The 16572-nt window shown below is 47.4% G+C and overlaps 1 protein-coding gene across 5 annotated transcripts in view; it reads right to left on the reverse strand.

Moving 5' to 3' along the window:
• The window catches only part of USP6NL (USP6 N-terminal like), a 177608-nt gene extending 173549 nt beyond the window's left edge, over window positions 1–4059 (reverse strand). For 2 of the 5 annotated variants that reach the window (XM_084809124.1, XM_084809123.1), the window contains exon 1: window positions 3812–3901. The gene's annotated coding sequence lies outside the window, so the exon portion shown is untranslated. Of the gene's footprint in view, window positions 1–3557 lie in introns of all 5 variants that reach the window. The other 3 variants (XM_084809120.1, XM_084809121.1, XM_084809127.1) reach the window with 3 other exon arrangements.
• Window positions 4060–16572: the final 12513 nt, after the last annotated feature.

Consider the following 16572-nt stretch of genomic DNA (forward strand, 5'->3'; position numbering starts at 1 on the left):
CTGGCCCTGCCTTGCCCTCATGCTAGGCAGATGCGTCTGTGAACTCCCTGCCATTATAATTCATTGCTCCAGGGGTAATTAAAATGGTAGAAGTCTCATAATCACCCACCACCGTTAACAGTGTTGCCGTGGCTCATCTTCACCAACACTAAATAAGCCAGCCGTGGAGCCCCACAAGTGAAGGCAGCCTTCTCCTACTAGACAGGACTTTGCCAGCAGGGGCCTCAAACCTGGAGTCAGCATACATGCTGTATGCAATGAAGTGTGTTCCCCCACCCATTAAGAGAACAGTCAAGCATGCAACCCCTCATCCTGCAGCCCCAATGCTTTACCTCTGAACTCTGTTGTATAAACTGGTCCTCATGCTTGATTTGCAGAACACATACTAAGAAGACTGGCCACCACTGACCTACAACCACTGCTTTGAAAGGAGGTGTGTTTTATCCCCCCCAAAAATAAACTGCTCTTTCGCAAACCCTAATCAAGTTTTCCAAGGATTTGTCAGACACCACACAACACCTGATCTCTGCATCAGCCTCTCCTGAACTGTAATTTTAACACAGACATGGTAAGTGTCATGAAAGCTCTGGCTAAATTATATGATGCTAAAAATGTGCTCCTTCACAAGCTTTGACTACTATAGTTATTAGAAATTCCATTCTAATTACAGCTCCACCCAGTATGAAGACAGGTGCTATTTTAGTATGGGTGAAGCTTTTTTGTAAGCAACAGCCTCAGTGGGAGCAGTACTGTATCTCTCATGTCTCTAACCACCAAAATGCTAAGATGCACATTTTATCAGTTATGTACAGTATGTCCACACCATCTCCACAAAGTCTTGATCTGCCGCTATTGGAATGACTGTTTGCACCAAAATAAACTACCTTCTATCCAAATAAATCTGGATTCCACAACCTGGATAAACTATTCAAGTCAAGCAAACCCCAAACCGAAAACACTATTTTGTATAATTGTCCATGCTTCTGCTAGTCATGCAAAGGGGCACAGAGCTACAGAGGGCACTGAAACCCTACCTGCTGACCACTGGAAATCTATTTCAGCCACATGCACTTTCAAGCATTATCTTTAGAACAATATGGTTCAGTAACATGCTTTTTTAAAGTAACAGCAACAACGACTGGCGAAATCCACAGGTAGATTCCACAGCTAATGGCATATGCTGCAGAGTTTTTGCACTTCTAAGAAATAGCAGTACAAGCACAGCTCTGGGTATGATAATCCATGCTTGGCCAAACATAATGCAACAAGAAAATAGACAATTCCTTTCCCTGAGCAGAAGTAACAACCACTCTGTTGGACTTATTTCCAACTTGCCTTATTTCTGGCTGATTTCTTTTAGATACACATACAAACACAGTATATCAGTTTCAGTCTCAAGAATTTTCCCCAAAACAAACCCTAACTTGTATCATCAACAAATCAACCATCTATCAATTTGGAGGTAATTCTATAAAATGTTAACCTTTCTGTTACCTTCAAATTTGAGGAAGAGACTTAATCAAACAACCTTTGGGGAAAGAATACAAGAGAAGAATGAAGGCAGCTTTCCTGCAAATTAGTGGTTCACGTTTTCCACCATGAAATGCTCCGAGTTACAACAAAAGCAAATCACTTCCTACCATTTAATAACCTTTCCTGAATCGCTTACAAATGAGCCAAGGAATAGTAGAAGCACAGATCAAATATTCACAAGGACACTCCCTCTTCCTCATTCACAGTTTCAATATATTTACACATCAAAGAATCACTCAGCAAACTGCTTCTAGTAGTTGCCAACAGGTTGCAGGTAAAAAAATGAAGACTATCAGGTTTTGGCAGCTATCACTTAAATCACTATTCAGATATGTGAATGCCTACTAGACAAAGGCTGCAATGCTATGCACTCTTGTAGCCTGATCCTAAGCATGTTTACTCAGAAGCAAGTCCCACTGTGCTCAGTTGAGCTTACTCAGCCTCAGGGAAATGTGCTTAAGATTTGCAGCCTTACTTGGGAACAAGCGCCATTGAACTCAGTAACATCTCAGTAAAATAAGACCAGGCTGAAAGAGTTCTTTGTTGCAACTCTACAGAATACCCCTCAATTCCACCTCAACAGATTATAAAAGCGACAGTCCAGCTGGCCTAATAAACAAAGTTTCAGAGGCTGCTCCAAACTGTTAACAAAGAAAGACAGCCTGAACTTAAGGGACTGGTAACAGGAACTTCTCTCAGGTCATTGTCTCAACCAGCCATTATTGACAGCACTGATTTCAGTCCAGTTCCCAAAGGACTGGTGAACACATCAAGGAAGAGACTATACAATTTAATGATCAGCTCTTCCGCAAGTGACCATGGAAGGGGTGGGAAAGCAAAGATGCATTTGGAGGAGTTATGTAAAAGTCACAGATTGTGCTGTACCCAACACTTCTCCGCAAAACTGCCAGGCTGATTCCTCTCTAACACCAATTCACTCAAGGGCAGGGGCGGGGGGAAACCTACAAAATTAGTCTGGAGTCCTTTGTGGCCAAACTCGGGGTCTCCTTCCATTGCCCTAGCCCCCTACATCAACACATGGGGAAGAAATCAAAGACTGTCACAACAGAGGCATAATCTAATTATTAAAAGCTTCTTTCCTTCCTAATAGTATTACACCACCCCAAAGGGGTGATCTGTTTGTCAGAACTTTAAAAGTTTTTGCTCTAGTTTTAGTAATATTTCTTCTCCTTCATTCCTACATTGTTGACTGTTACAGTGGTAAAAAAAACTACAGAGGAGGGGGCGCTTTGGAATAAGACAAGTTGCATTCCTAAATGTAACCTACCATAATTTTGTTAGAGCAACGCAGAACACACAGTCTATAAACCCTTTACAACTAAGGCTAGCAAAGTGAATCCCCCGCATGTTCACAGATTCCCATGCGCCGTTCAAACACAGCCCAGCAAGTCTGCTGCCAAGCCTCAGAAGCTCTATATTACCCCTTTAATGCCTTCAATCCTATGTACACTTGCCTAGAAGTGAGTAAATCCCCCTCCTTTAAAAACAGTGCGGCTTTCTTCTGAACAGACGTGCAAAGGACTGGGCTACAAGTCTGGTAGCTGGGATGCTCAACGGCCCCTTCCCCCCTCCCTCTCCAGATCTCGCCTCCCTCTCACAAACGGCGGCCCCCCTGCATAACTTTCCCTTACCCTTCTTCCCACTTCGCCCCCACCCCACCATTCAGACACTCTCCACCCTCCAAAACCCTGTAGCCTCCCCGCCCCCAGCGGGGTTTCCCCAAAGGGACCAGAATTGGGGGAGGTCCCATTCCCCCCCCTTACAAACACGACAGCCCCGACCTTTCCTCATCAGCCCCTCCGCGCACCCCAGAGTCAGCCCACCACGACGCCCCCCTCCCCCACCCCAGGGCCAGCCCACCTCCCCTTTGTCTCCAAGAGCTGCCAGGGTCTCCCCAGACCAAGGGCAGAAGGGGGAGGGTCCCACAGCAGGAGCCCCAGCGCGACACCGGGCCCCCCCGCAGGAATGGACGCCCCCCGCGCCGCAGGACTACGTACACACACCTCCAGCCCGAAATTGAGGGCTCACGTGGGCCGCGCCCGCCCCCTCCTCGGGGAACGGCCGCGAGCCGGCCTCCTCCGGCCGCCGCCCCCTTTCGGGAATGGGCCAGTCCAACGCCCCCCGCCCAGCCGGCCCGCCCAGGAGGCCTCAGCCCTCACTCCCCGCCGCCTCGAAGTGGGGGTCCGGCTCCGGGGGCCCCAGGAGGAGGCGCGCCCGAGACCCCCGGCCAGCCCAGCGCTCCTGCTGCCGCGCTCACCTCAGCGCCGGGGCCTCCCGCTCCTTCCGGGGCCTCGTTCCGCCTCCTCCCCGCGGCGCTCTTCCCAGCTCAGTGCCCGGGACGTCGGCCTCCAACCAGGAAGTGGCCCGGTGTGACACCTACTCTTGGCTGCCATGGCAACGCCCCCCCGCCCGCCGCGCTCGGGACAGGGGCAGCCCCGCTCCCTCCGCCCGCCGCGCGCAGCCCGGAGCCGCGCATAGGGCGATCCCAAGCCGGGCGCCATCTTGGGCCCAGGCCGAGGCTACGGCAGCCGCGCGGCGACGCGCGGCTTCAAAGCCGCGGCGAAGCTCTCGCCGGGCGTACGCATAGGGCTTTCTCAGCGTCGCCGCCATCTTGGGTCGGAAGCGAGGCGCGGCGCCGCCGCCGCCGCCGCTCTTTTTTCAGTCCCTGGTTCAGGTTCTCTCTCTTGCTTAGGCAGCGCGTTGCTTCGCTGACGCGGCGTTTCTGGCCCGGTGGGGCGGGGAGGGTTAGACTTCGCGCTGCATGTTTCAAGGTGCATGCATAAACGTGCAGTTTTTAGGGCGGTGATCCCTTTACCTAAGAGTAAGCTCCATAATGGCGGAAAGCGAAGAGGATCTCAAGAGCCTCTTGTTGAGGGTGAAAGAGGAGAGTGCAAAAGCTGGTTTGAAACTCAACATTTAAAAACTAAGATCATGGCATCCGGCCCCATCACTTCCTGGCATATGGAAGGGGAAGAAATGGAAGCAGTGACAGATTTTACTTTCTTGGGCTCCAAGATCACCGCAGACGGTGACTGTAGCCATGAAATTAAAAGACGCTTGCTCCTTGGGAGGAAAGCTATGGCCAACCTAGACAGCATAGTGAGAAGCAGAGACATCACCTCGCCGACAAAGGTCCGTCTAATCAAAGCTATGGTTTTCCCAGTAGTAACGTATGGCTGTGAGAGCTGGACTATAAGGAAGGCTGAGCGCCGAAGAATTGATGCTTTCGAACTGTGGTGCTGGAGAAGACTCTTACGAGTGCCCTGGACTGCAAGGAGGTCAAATCAGTCCATCCTAAAGGAAATCAACCCTGAGTGCTCATTGGAAGGACAGATACTGAAGCTGAAGCTCCAATATTTTGGCCACCTAATGCGAAGAGAAAACTCTCTGGAAAAGACCCTGATGCTGGGAAAGACTGAAGGCAAAAGGAGAAGGGGACGGCAGAGGATGAGATGGCTAGATAGCATCACGGATGCAATGAATATGGACTTGAGCACACTCTGGGAGAGAGCGGAGGACAGGAAGGCCTGGCGTGCTGTGGTCCATGGGGTCACGAAGAGTCGGACACGACTGAACAACAACAAAGCTCCACAGAGCACAACGCGACTTAGAAGACAGTACATAGGATCCGATTGCACAAATAGATCTTCAGGCTGCGATCCTTTGCCCAGTTACTTGGGAGTAATCCATGCTGAAGTCAACGAGGTTACTTTGGAGTAGACATGCAGAGGATTGTGCTCACAGGCCCACTTATGAAATGCATCCCCCGCCCCACCCCCCAAAGAGGACAGAGACTTGCACATAAGTTGCATGTGCTAATTTAGATGCAACTTGAGAAATAATTACCCTAATTCAAATAAAATAGAAACACTGTCCATCTTACCATAGTGTGGTAGACTGCAAGCAGGTGACCTGTGTATCTGCTTGTGCCAGCTGCTGTTCAGGTGCTTACTGTTGGTGGGTAACAATTCTTACGGGGTTTTTTATGTTTAAACTGGACTTGGGACAGGACAGCCCTTCAGACAGAGAACTGTCCTATGTAAAAGAGGACACAAGATCACTCTAGGATACAAGCGTGTGCACAGTTTTTTAGCGCTCCTTCTGCATAAACATACATAGGATTGTGCAGCAATTGATCAGTATCAAAACCAGGTTGTTTGGGGAGGGGGCTTGGGAGCGATTTGTTGTTGTTGTTATTACATTTATATCCCCCCTGTCTTCCATTGTGGAACTCAAGGTGGCTCCAGGTGGTTCCCCCTCCGAGCACTGACCAGACCCAGACCTGCTCAGCTTCAGCATGGTAGCTACCTCATGTGCCTTCAGACTACGCCCTGGAACCCTTAGCGCTTCCCGTTTAGTGGGCTCAGTATTGTCTTCTCACTGGCACTGCTGCCCATCTGCTTGCTCCCTTCCTCTGGGCCCAGTCTGCACAGCCACCCAGATCAAGAGTGCAAAGTGAGTGGTGGATGCTGTTCTTTCTCCTCACCCCACCTGCTCCTTGCAAAAGCAGATAAAGAGGGAGCAAGAAGGGAGGGAGCCCTTGCACAAATATAGACCATAGGAAATGCCTGACAATGCCAACCCTTAATGCTGACCTTGTAAGTGAATATGTAAATAAAGCATGCCTCAAAGGGGTTATTTTGAACACACTGAAACAAACATCAAAATAGTACGTGTTCAGGGTTGAATTCTACACTGATCACTCAGGGCTGGGCTTGTCTTACTCAGTTTGTTGACGCGCATCGATAGTACTATATAAAAATGTTTTAAACCCCTAAGAATTGGTGCCTGAGTCTGCTTGTTTTCCTCTTTTCTCCCCATTCCTTTCCCCTCATATCTTTTAGATTGTGGGCATCTGCTGTACCACTGAGCTACAGGCCTTGCCTTAATGGCTGAACCACACTTTAAACCAAGGATTTTCTGCCTTACCCATGTAGCATGGCCACATTGGACAACATATTACTTTGTTCTGGTGCCTCAGTTGTGTCCACTGGGGTAGAAGAAGGAGGGATTCCACCGTCTGCCTCCTCATCAAGGAGTTCTACAGCTAAAAAAAGGATGTTTTGTGTCGCCCCCCCCCCTTTTCCCCTGATGAGAAGACTCAGTGCCTTGGAGCATGATCAGCTTTATGCATAATCAATGCTTGCTTATTCTTCGTTCAATGTGCCTGGTCTGTATGTTGGGTCGTGCTCCTATACAGCTTCCATTCCTTGCAATCAGGCTTGTGCAGGTCACTTTTGAAGATCTGTTCCACAGCCACAGGTTTTTTTCCCTCCCTCTGGGCTGCACTCTATTAAGGTGTTGGCCAATTTAACACTCGCTTCCTAAATCGTTACTCTCTTAATTTGCTCCTGTTCATTCATTTGTCCTCCTGCCGGTTCTACTGGCAGCTTTTCTTTAGAGTTTTAAGGCTCTGTTGACATGATCCAGGCCACTGCTCTTGTTAGTTTCTGACTTCTGAATCCGTTCTGAATGCACAATTTCAGTTAGCCTTTCCTCACCAGCGGATAAAAGAAGCTATTTCCGTCAATAAAGTTCCACATCTTCGCGCCCCCCCCCCACTCCTGCCCCACTTTCCAATTATCTTTTTTGGTTCTCCTTGCACATTCTCCTCTTTCTGCCTTAACTCCCTCCTGACTACTCCCCCCCCCCTACTTCTCTGATATCTCTGCTTCACATCATCTCTTCTTTCTGAGTTTTTTCGATACCCCATTTAAAGCTAAATTCTACAGTGTGGGTAAAATCTAAATCCAGGATAGGGCAGAGCTGGGTCAAAGAAAAGAATGGCAGAAAGAGAAAACTGTGATTCTATGCTGGGACAAGTAGAAGAAGATAGAATCAGTATAGGGAACTGCAGAAGGATGGCTTGATGCCTGTCTGTATTTATTAAAAGATTTATACCCTGTATCTTAAGTATGAATGCTATCAGGGCAGCTAACAATAAGAAATAAGCGAACACAGTCCACAATAAAACAACTGTCATTGAACGTGGAAGATTTTAAAGCAGCACATCAGATAAAACCAACGTCATCTAACGTTAAAAAGGGCCTGGGAATTTTAAAAGGTCTTTGCGCGGTGCTGAAAAAGACCGGGGAGTTTGCACCAGGTAAACGTCCATGGAGAAATCGTTTCTTTCAGCACCATGGCCAAACAGATATTTTCCTCAGTTGCCACCCACCTAACTTCTTGATGGTGGGGGCATCTGCAGAAGGGTTTCTTACAGTGCTGTTAGTAGCACATGGACAGGTACACGTGGAGACTTAAGATAAACAGCAGGCATGTGGGTTCTTCGCTCACAGTCTTTACAGCAATCCTGAAATGTAGGCCAGGATTACTGTCCTGGTATTGCAGATGAGGCCAGGGATGTTCTGTCTACAGAGTCAGCCCCAAGGGTGTCAGGTTTGGGGCTTTTGTAATTGCCTTTTAACACCATTGGGCGGGGGGCAGGGATTTAGGTTTTCTGCCTTAGGCAGCAGATGCCTTGGTCCAAGTCTATGGACATGGAGAGAAGTTAGAGCTGGGGCAAAAAAATGGATAGGTACAAGGAGAGTTCCGCTAGGGTAACATAGCAGATAAAAGAATCCGCTCTGATGCAGGAAGTTCTGAGTTCAAATCCCACTTTCGCCTTGGACTCCTTCAGTGGTCTTAGACAATCCACAATCTCTTGACCTCAGCCCCCACTGCCATCTGCAACATGAGAATAGTTATACTGGCCTACCTTATGGGACGGTTCTTAAGGATTACTAAGATACTGTATTTGAAGTCAAGCTCACACCATGAGTGAAGAACCCCCCATGACTGCGGTTAAGGTTAAGTCTAAGTCTGGACCAATTTTTCATGGGCACTGTTAAAGCAATCAAAATGTGTTCAACAAAAATAATGTTTTATAAGGCAAAAGGAGAAATACCAGTTAGCTGTCTGCCAACAAGCTGGTCTGCTACCAACAGCCCAGGGCAGTGTGCCTGTGTCATTTTGAGCCTTTCTGGTGTAGTCTGCAGGCGGTTTCGGGATGGATAAGGCAGAGGGCAAATAACTGAGACTTAATCCAGACTAGAGAGCGCAATCCTCTGCATGTTTAGACAAAGGCCTACAACTCCTAGCATGCTGGGAGGTGTAGGCCTTTTCTCTGTCTAAACATGCAGAGGATTGCACCCTAAACCTACTAATCTAGGTAGAAGATGACATCTAGTCCTAGATGGGGTTGCACTCCCCCATGAAGGACCGAGGGCGCAGTTTTGGGTGTGCCAGACTTGGGGCTAACTGGGGAAGCTCAGGTGGCAGTGGAGATCAAGAGTACTCTTTATCAGCTTAGGCCGATATGCCAATTGCAATGCTATCTGGAGAGGGAGGGTCTTGCCTCAGCTATGCATGCTCTGGTGACTTCCAGGCTGGACTACTGTAATACCCCATGTGTGGGGCTGTGAAGACAGTTCAGAAGCTTCAGCTGGTGCAGAATACAGCTGTCCAGATATTGGTGGGAGCTGGGCAGTTGGCTCATGTGACACCAACTGTGCCAGTTTCACTCATTGCCAGTGCTTTGCCAAGCCCAATTTAAAGTCCTGGTTTTAATCTTTAAAGCCTTAAATTATTTGGGCCCAGCTATACTTGAAGAGTATGAAGGGGCCGCGGTGGCTTAGTGGTTAAGACGCTGAACTGCAGACCAGAAGGTCGGCAGGACAGCAATTCGAGACCCGAGTGCCGCGTGACGGAGTGAGCTCCCGTCTTCAGTCCCAGCTTCTGCCAACCTAGCAGTTCGAAAGCAAGAAATTGCAAGTAGATAAATAGGTACTGCCTCGGCGGGAAAGGTGACAGCGTTCCGTGCACCTCGGTGTTCAGTCATGCCGGCCACATGACCACGGAAGCGTCTTCAGACAGCGCTGGCTCTTCGGCTTAGAAACGGGGATGAGCACCACACCCTAGAGTCGGACATAACTGGTTGGGGACATCTTTACCTTTTTTTTTTTATACTTGAAGACCTTCTTCTCCTGTACCAGCCTGCCCACACTCTGAGGTTATCAACAGGGGCCTTTCTCACCTGTCTGCCTCCAAGGGAGGAAGGCAGAGGGCCTTCTCAGTGGTGGCCCCACAACTCTGGAATCAACTTCCATTGGGGGTTCGTCAGGCCCCTTCTTTGCAGGTCTTCAAGAAACCTCTGAAGACCCACCTTTCACTGGCCTTCCTTTAAGTAGGGGCCATTGGTTTTTATTGGTAAGTTTAGTTTTTAATAGTTTTAATTGGCAATCTCTGTTTTATGTATCTTATTTAAACTGTTTCCCGCCTCCCAGCTGAGCAGAGCAGAGCAAGCTGCTCCAGCTGGTCCAGGGACTACAGAAGCAGGCAAGCTCCCAGAGAGCGAGTGACCAGAGCGAGCGAACAGGGGGAGCAAACAGGAGTTGGCCAGGGGAGTTCGGCAGGGGAGGTCAAGGGGGAGGCCCCTAACATTTTTTTAAATTATTTTTATTTTTTATTTTAACTAACTTTTTTCCATTTATTTGTCTTGTAACACACACTTTCACACCAGTGGGACTCTGCTTTTAACCTCTACTGAGTAGAGGAGCAGGCACAGGCTAGTCTAGAACAATCACAAAGCTAGACACAAAAAGGGAAAAAAGGCTATGGAAGGACAAGACTCTCCAGTGGTGGTGACCTGCAAGGTGTGTGCAATGTTTGTTTTCTTGCCTGAGAACAACATGGCCTACACCTGCAACAAGTGCAAGTTGATCACGCTGCTGGAGGAAAAAGTAAGTGGACTGGAGCGGCGACTGTCGACCCTCCGGGGAATAAGAGAACACGAAGAGTTCTTGGACAGAATGGGGGAACTACAGCAGCAAAGGGCAGACCAGAAGCTTGAAGAGCAACAGCAAGATGAGGCAGTTGGAAATGCTGAGGTGAAGAAAAATGGAATAGAGGATAGTCCTTGGAAAAGGGTGACAGTTAGGAGAAGAAGAACTAGACGCCACTCTGCACCAGTGGAAGCAGTGGAGCTGTGGAACCGATTCCAGGTACTTGCGGATGAGACTGGAGGACAGCCTGCAGAGGAAGAATCACAGGGGAACCTGCATGAGAGTGAGCAAGAGGCTAAAGGTCAGTCAAACAGGCGATGAAACCCAGGCCTACAAGAAGAAGAAGAGAAGAGTGGTAGTAGTGGGAGACTCCTTGCTGCGTGGGATCGAGACCCAAGTATGTCACGAAGACCCATGGAGTCGCCAGGTATGTTGTCTCCCAGGAGGACAGATTAGAGACGTGACTGAAAGGTTGCCTGCACTCATAAAGCCCACTGACAGGTATCCCTTTCTTCTCATCCATGTGGGAACAAATGATACCGCCAAGCGGAGCTACGAAGAGATCACGTCAGACTTTGAAGCTTTGGGAAGGAAACTCAAGAACTTTGGGGCCCAGATAGTTTTCTCATCCATCCTTCCAGTAGTTAGAAGAGGGATAGAAAGGGAACGAAAAATACTCCGGGTGAATGACTGGCTACGAAGGTGGTGCCGACGAGAGAGATTTGGATTCTGGGACCACGGGCTATACTTCCTGGAAGATGGGCTGTTGGCTAGGGATGGGTTGCACCTCACAAAGGCTGGGAAGAATGTGTTTGGCCACAGCATGAAGAACTTCATCAGGAGGGCTTTAAACTGAATCCTACGGGGAAGGGAGATGTAATGTTGGGGGTAACAATAGACATAGGCACATGCACTGCAATGGAGAGAACAGCTCTGATAGCGCCCAATAATAGTCTTCAGACACATGTAGGAAGAAAGCCAGACTATGAAGCACATGGTCTTCGATGTCTATATACTAATGCCCAGAGTATGGGAAACAAACAGAACAAACTGGAACTCTTAATACAAGAGGGAAATTATGACCTGATAGGTATAACTGAGACTTGGTGGGATGACTCTCATGACTGGAATACAGCAATGGAAGGATATAACTTGTTCAAAAAGAACAGGAGGAACAGAAAGGGAGGTGGGGTTGCACTGTATGTGAAAAATACATATCTCTGCACAGAAATACAGGAGGAGGAGCTTGGTAGCCCCATCGAGAGCATCTGGGTTGAAATAAATGGAGCAAAGAATAAAAGGAACCTGGTGGTCGCAGTCTACTACCGGCCACCCAATCAAGGAGAAGACAAGGATGAAACTTTGGAAAAGCAAATAGCCAATGTTTTAAGGAAGCATGATGTAGTAGTAATGGGGGACTTCAATTTCCCCGATATTTGTTGGGAGACAAATTCTGCAAAACATGGCCCCTCCAGGAAATTCCTGACTTGTGTGGCGGATAACTTCCTCCTACAGAAAGTAGAGGAAGGAACTAGAGGATCGGCTATCCTTGACTTGATCCTAACCAACAGAGATGACTTAGTGGATAAAGTAGCAGTAACAGGAACTCTGGGGGAAAGCGACCATGTTGTATTTGAGTTCTTGGTTCTAAGGGAAGCAAAAGCCAAGTGTAGTCAAACGCGTACCCTGGATTTTCAGAAAGCTGATTTTCATAAACTCAGAACAATGATCAGTAAGGTCCCATGGCAAGCGATGCTAGCGAGAAAAGGAGTCCAAGATGGGTGGGAGCTTTTAAAAAAGGAAATTCTCAAGGCACAATCACAAGCAATTCCAACAAGAAGAAAAGGTGGAAGACAACAGAAGAAGCCAATGTGGCTTCACAAAAAGCTTAGGGATGACCTGAAAACAAAAAAGGACACATATAGGAAGTGGAAAGAAGGCCAAGTAACAAAGGAAGAGTACAGGCAGATAGCACAGAATTGCAGGGATGGCGTCAGGAAGGCTAAAGCTGAGAACGAGCTGAGGTTAGCGAGGGATGCGAAAAACAACAAAAAGGCTTTCTTCAGCTACGTGCATAGTAAAAGGCAGAGGAAAGAAATGGTGGTTCAGCTATTAAATAAGGATGGCAAAACGATAACAGATGACAAAGAAAAGGCAGAGGTGCTCAATTCCTACTTTGGCTCAGTCTTCTCCCAAAAGAGCGTCTATGACCCCACTGGCAAAGGCGAAGTACAGGCTGAAGGGGCAGGATTGCAGCTTGAGATCGACAGGCATATGGTCAAGGAACACCTCATTACTTTGAATGAGTTCAAATCTCCAGGGCCAGATGAACTGCATCCTAGAGTCATAAAGGAACTGGCAGAAGAACTCTCAGAACCGCTGTCTATTCTCTTTGAGAAATCATGGAGGACGGGGGAAGTGCCAGATGACTGGAGGAGGGCTAACGTTGTCCCTATCTTCAAAAAGGGTAAAAAGGAGGAACCTGGGAACTACAGACCAGTCAGTCTGACATCAATCCCTGGGAAAATTCTGGAGCAGATCATAAAGCAATCCATCTGGAAGCACCTTGACAACAATGCCGTGATGACTCGAAGCCAACATGGATTTGTCAAAAACAAGTCCTGCCAGACAAATCTGATCTCATTTTTTGATCAGGTAACCTCCCTTGTAGACCGTGGGAATGCTGTAGACATCATATACCTCGACTTCAGCAAAGCTTTCGACAAAGTGCCCCCTGATATCCTGATGAGCAAACTAGCTCAAAGTGGGCTAGATGAAACAACGATCTGGTGGATCCACAGTTGGCTACAGAATCGGACTCAAAGAGTGCTTATCAATGGGACCTTCTCAAGCTGGGGAGAGGTAACGAGTGGGGTACCGCAGGGCTCAGTCCTGGGCCCAGTGCTCTTCAACATTTTTATGAATGACTTGGAGGAGGAGGTGCAGGGAATGCTGATCAAATTTGCAGATGACACAAAATTGGGAGGGATAGCTAATACTTTGGAAGACAGAAACAAAATTCAAAGTGATCTGAATAGACTGGAGCGCTGGGCAGAAAACAACAGAATGACATTTAATAGGGATAAATGCCAAGTTCTGCACCTAGGAAAAAGAAACCAAATGCACAGTTACACGATGGGGGATACGTGGCTCAACCACACTACAAGCGAGAAGGATCTTGGAATTGTTGTCGATCACAAGCTGAATATGAGCCAACAAGGTGATGTGGCTGCAAAAAAGGCAAATGCTATTTTGGGCTGCATTCATAGAATCATCGCTTCCAAATCCCGGAAAGTACTAGTTCCCCTCTACTCAGCACTGGTTAGGCCTCATCTGGAGTACTGTGTCCAGTTCTGGGCACCACATTTTAAGAAGGATGCAGACAAACTGGAGAGGGTTCAGAGGAGGGCAACAAAGATGATCAGGGGACTGGAAACAAAGCCCTATGAAGAGAGACTGAAAGAACTGGGCATGTTTCGCCTTGAGAAGAGAAGACTGAGGGGAGATATGATAGCGCTCTTCAAGTACTTGAAAGGTTGTCACAGAGAAGAAGGCCAGGATCTCTTCTTGATCCTCCCAGAGTGCAGGACACGGAATAATGGGCTCAAGTTACAGGAAGCCAGATTCCGGCTGAACATCAGGAAAAACCTCCTGACTGTAAGAGCAATACGACAATGGAACCAATTACCTGGGGAGGTGGTGGGCTCTCCCACACTGGAGGCCTTCAAGACGAGGCTGGACAGCCATTTGTCAGGGATGCTCTGACTTGGATTCCTGCATTGAGCAGGGGGTTGGACTCGATGGCCTTGTAGGCCCCTTCCAACCCTACTATTCTATGATTCTATGTTTTTAAGGATTTTTATTGTATTCACTTAGTGTGGTTTTTATCTTGTATGCTGCCTTAAGAGGGTTTCACCCTTAAAAGTGCCCTAGAAATAACTTTAGATAAATACAAAAGGAGCCACTACAGAAGTCAACCTAGCATCTTCAAGGCTGCAGCCTCATTTACCTGGGAATAAGCCCCGATGAACTCAATGGGAGTGATATCTGAGTCGACCTGTATTGGATTGCGCTGTAAATGCAGGATTAATAGCAGGAGGAGGAGGAGAGGAAGAAATCACTCACTGAGTAAAATCTTGTTTCCTTTAGCTAAGGATGAAGTTTTCCTTATCATCTGTAGAAAAACACACACAGAGAGAAACTCCTCTGAGCTGTATAGATCCATGAGTCAGTAGGAGCCGAACCTGTATAACAGAAAGAAGAATCTAGCCCTCTGGGCAGAACCTTTTGCATGCTCTTAAGAATGTGACCCAATCACTGATGCAATGCAAAAAGCCAGTTCCTGTTTACTGCATTGAGTCTCAATTAGATCACTATCAGGTTTATAGATCTGTAGCCTAGTTCTCACAACAGCAGAGGAGAAGTTTTCTTGGAGATTTCCACTTCAGGCTGCAAGTAGGGAAGGCTCACATGATCAAATACTTCTCACATACAAAAAAAAGCAGCATGTCAAAGAGAAGAGTTGCAGCCTAGCCTTCTACCTGAGATGCTAGGCTTCTATGTGTAGGGTGCATGTAGGTCTAGATCATAGAATAAAATCATAGAATCATGGGGTTGGAAGGGGCCTACAAGACCATCAAGTCCGACCCCCTGCTCAGTGCAGGAAGCCTGATTCCCAGGCGGTCTCCCATCCAAGAACTAACCAGGGCTGACCCTGCTTAGCTTCTGAGATCAGACGAGATCGGGCACATCCAGATGCAGATATAGATATAAAGAAATGGAGGAGCATTTAGTCGAAGACAAAGTAGATCCTGCAAACCCCAAATCTGCTCACCCCGTGCTGTATGGAATGCAGCAAAAGATGGGAGGAATGAAAAGACCAGGAGAGGCCAGGGGTAACTAATGAGGCATGAATGCGAGCAAAGGCAGTTACATGTCATATAGAAAGTAACACAAGTGGAACCTGAAAAAAAATGTTGCCATGTGAAGCACTCTTGTCAACGAGATTTATAGAGAAACAAGGCTTAAACCTCACCCTTCAACAAAATGCTTAAAAATATAAAAGCACAATGAAAAAAATTAAGATGTACAAAAATTTATTTAAACCAGGCCAATCAATAAGTGGGTTCCAGTGTTCTGGCCAATGCATGTAAATCAGGGGTGGGGAATGTGTGGTACTCTTTGACTGCAAGTCCCATCAGCCCTAGGCAGCATAACCAGTGGTGAGAGATGATGGAACTTGCAGCCCAATAACAACTGGCGAGCCACACTTTCCCCATCCTCGGTATAAAGGCATAGCGTTCATTGCATTAAAATTATTTACCACGTTAAATACATTTGAACCTGTAAGGCAACATGAGTTTTGGGGTTTTCTGTTTCATTTTGACATAAGATGAAACATGGCAGCACATGCTGTCAACCGCTTAAAGAAATCTTAACGGTGCAATCTTGTGCAAGTTTAGACAGAAAAATGTCCTATAACTCCCAGCATTCCCTAGCCAGCATGGGCTGGCTGGGGAATGCTGGGAGTTGTAGGACTTTATTCTGTCTAAACATGCATAGGATTGTGCCCTAAGTTGCAATTTCTATTTAAAAAAAAAATAGTTTGGAGTATGAGTGAATTTGTAGGATCCTTAGCACTTCTCTTAAACTCAAGGTTTAAAAAACCCCTCAGACATTCCATATTGTGTGAAAAGGAAATGCACCAATAACACATCCTGCAGCAGTACCAGGTATTTATTATTATCTTGCAGGGATGAATCCTGGTGTATGTAATTAGTGATTAGAAAAGCTGCACCTGTTGAACATCTGTTCGGACATTTATTATGACAGTTCAGTGCACTTATCTGGGCAGTGTACATCCATTCACTAGCCTGCCCAAGCAATTCTCTTCATCTCTATTTGGTTGGACCAGTTTTCCATCCCACTGGCTGAAAGGTGAAAGTCGAACAATACTCCTTCCTTCCAGAGCTGTGCTGCAAGCTCCATGGCCCCATCTACATGGAGATGTTTTCCAATACGATTCCATTTTTCTATCTTAATATGCATATGATTGCTCCCTTAGTCTGCAAATCTACACAAACGTACCTGGAAGTATGTCCCATTGAACCCACTCATGGCCGGCGTCAAGGGTAGCCATGGCTGGGCACCTATAAAGGGCCCACATCCCAGCAGGAGCCCACTGACAAGTGCCCCTGGACTTCCTCCTTCTCTTCACCATCGGAACCCGCTTGTT

This window comes from Heloderma suspectum, chromosome 7, assembly GCF_057233095.1.
Source record: "Heloderma suspectum isolate Gila_16-S chromosome 7, 16-S_ref, whole genome shotgun sequence".
Lineage (NCBI taxonomy): Eukaryota > Metazoa > Chordata > Lepidosauria > Squamata > Helodermatidae > Heloderma > Heloderma suspectum.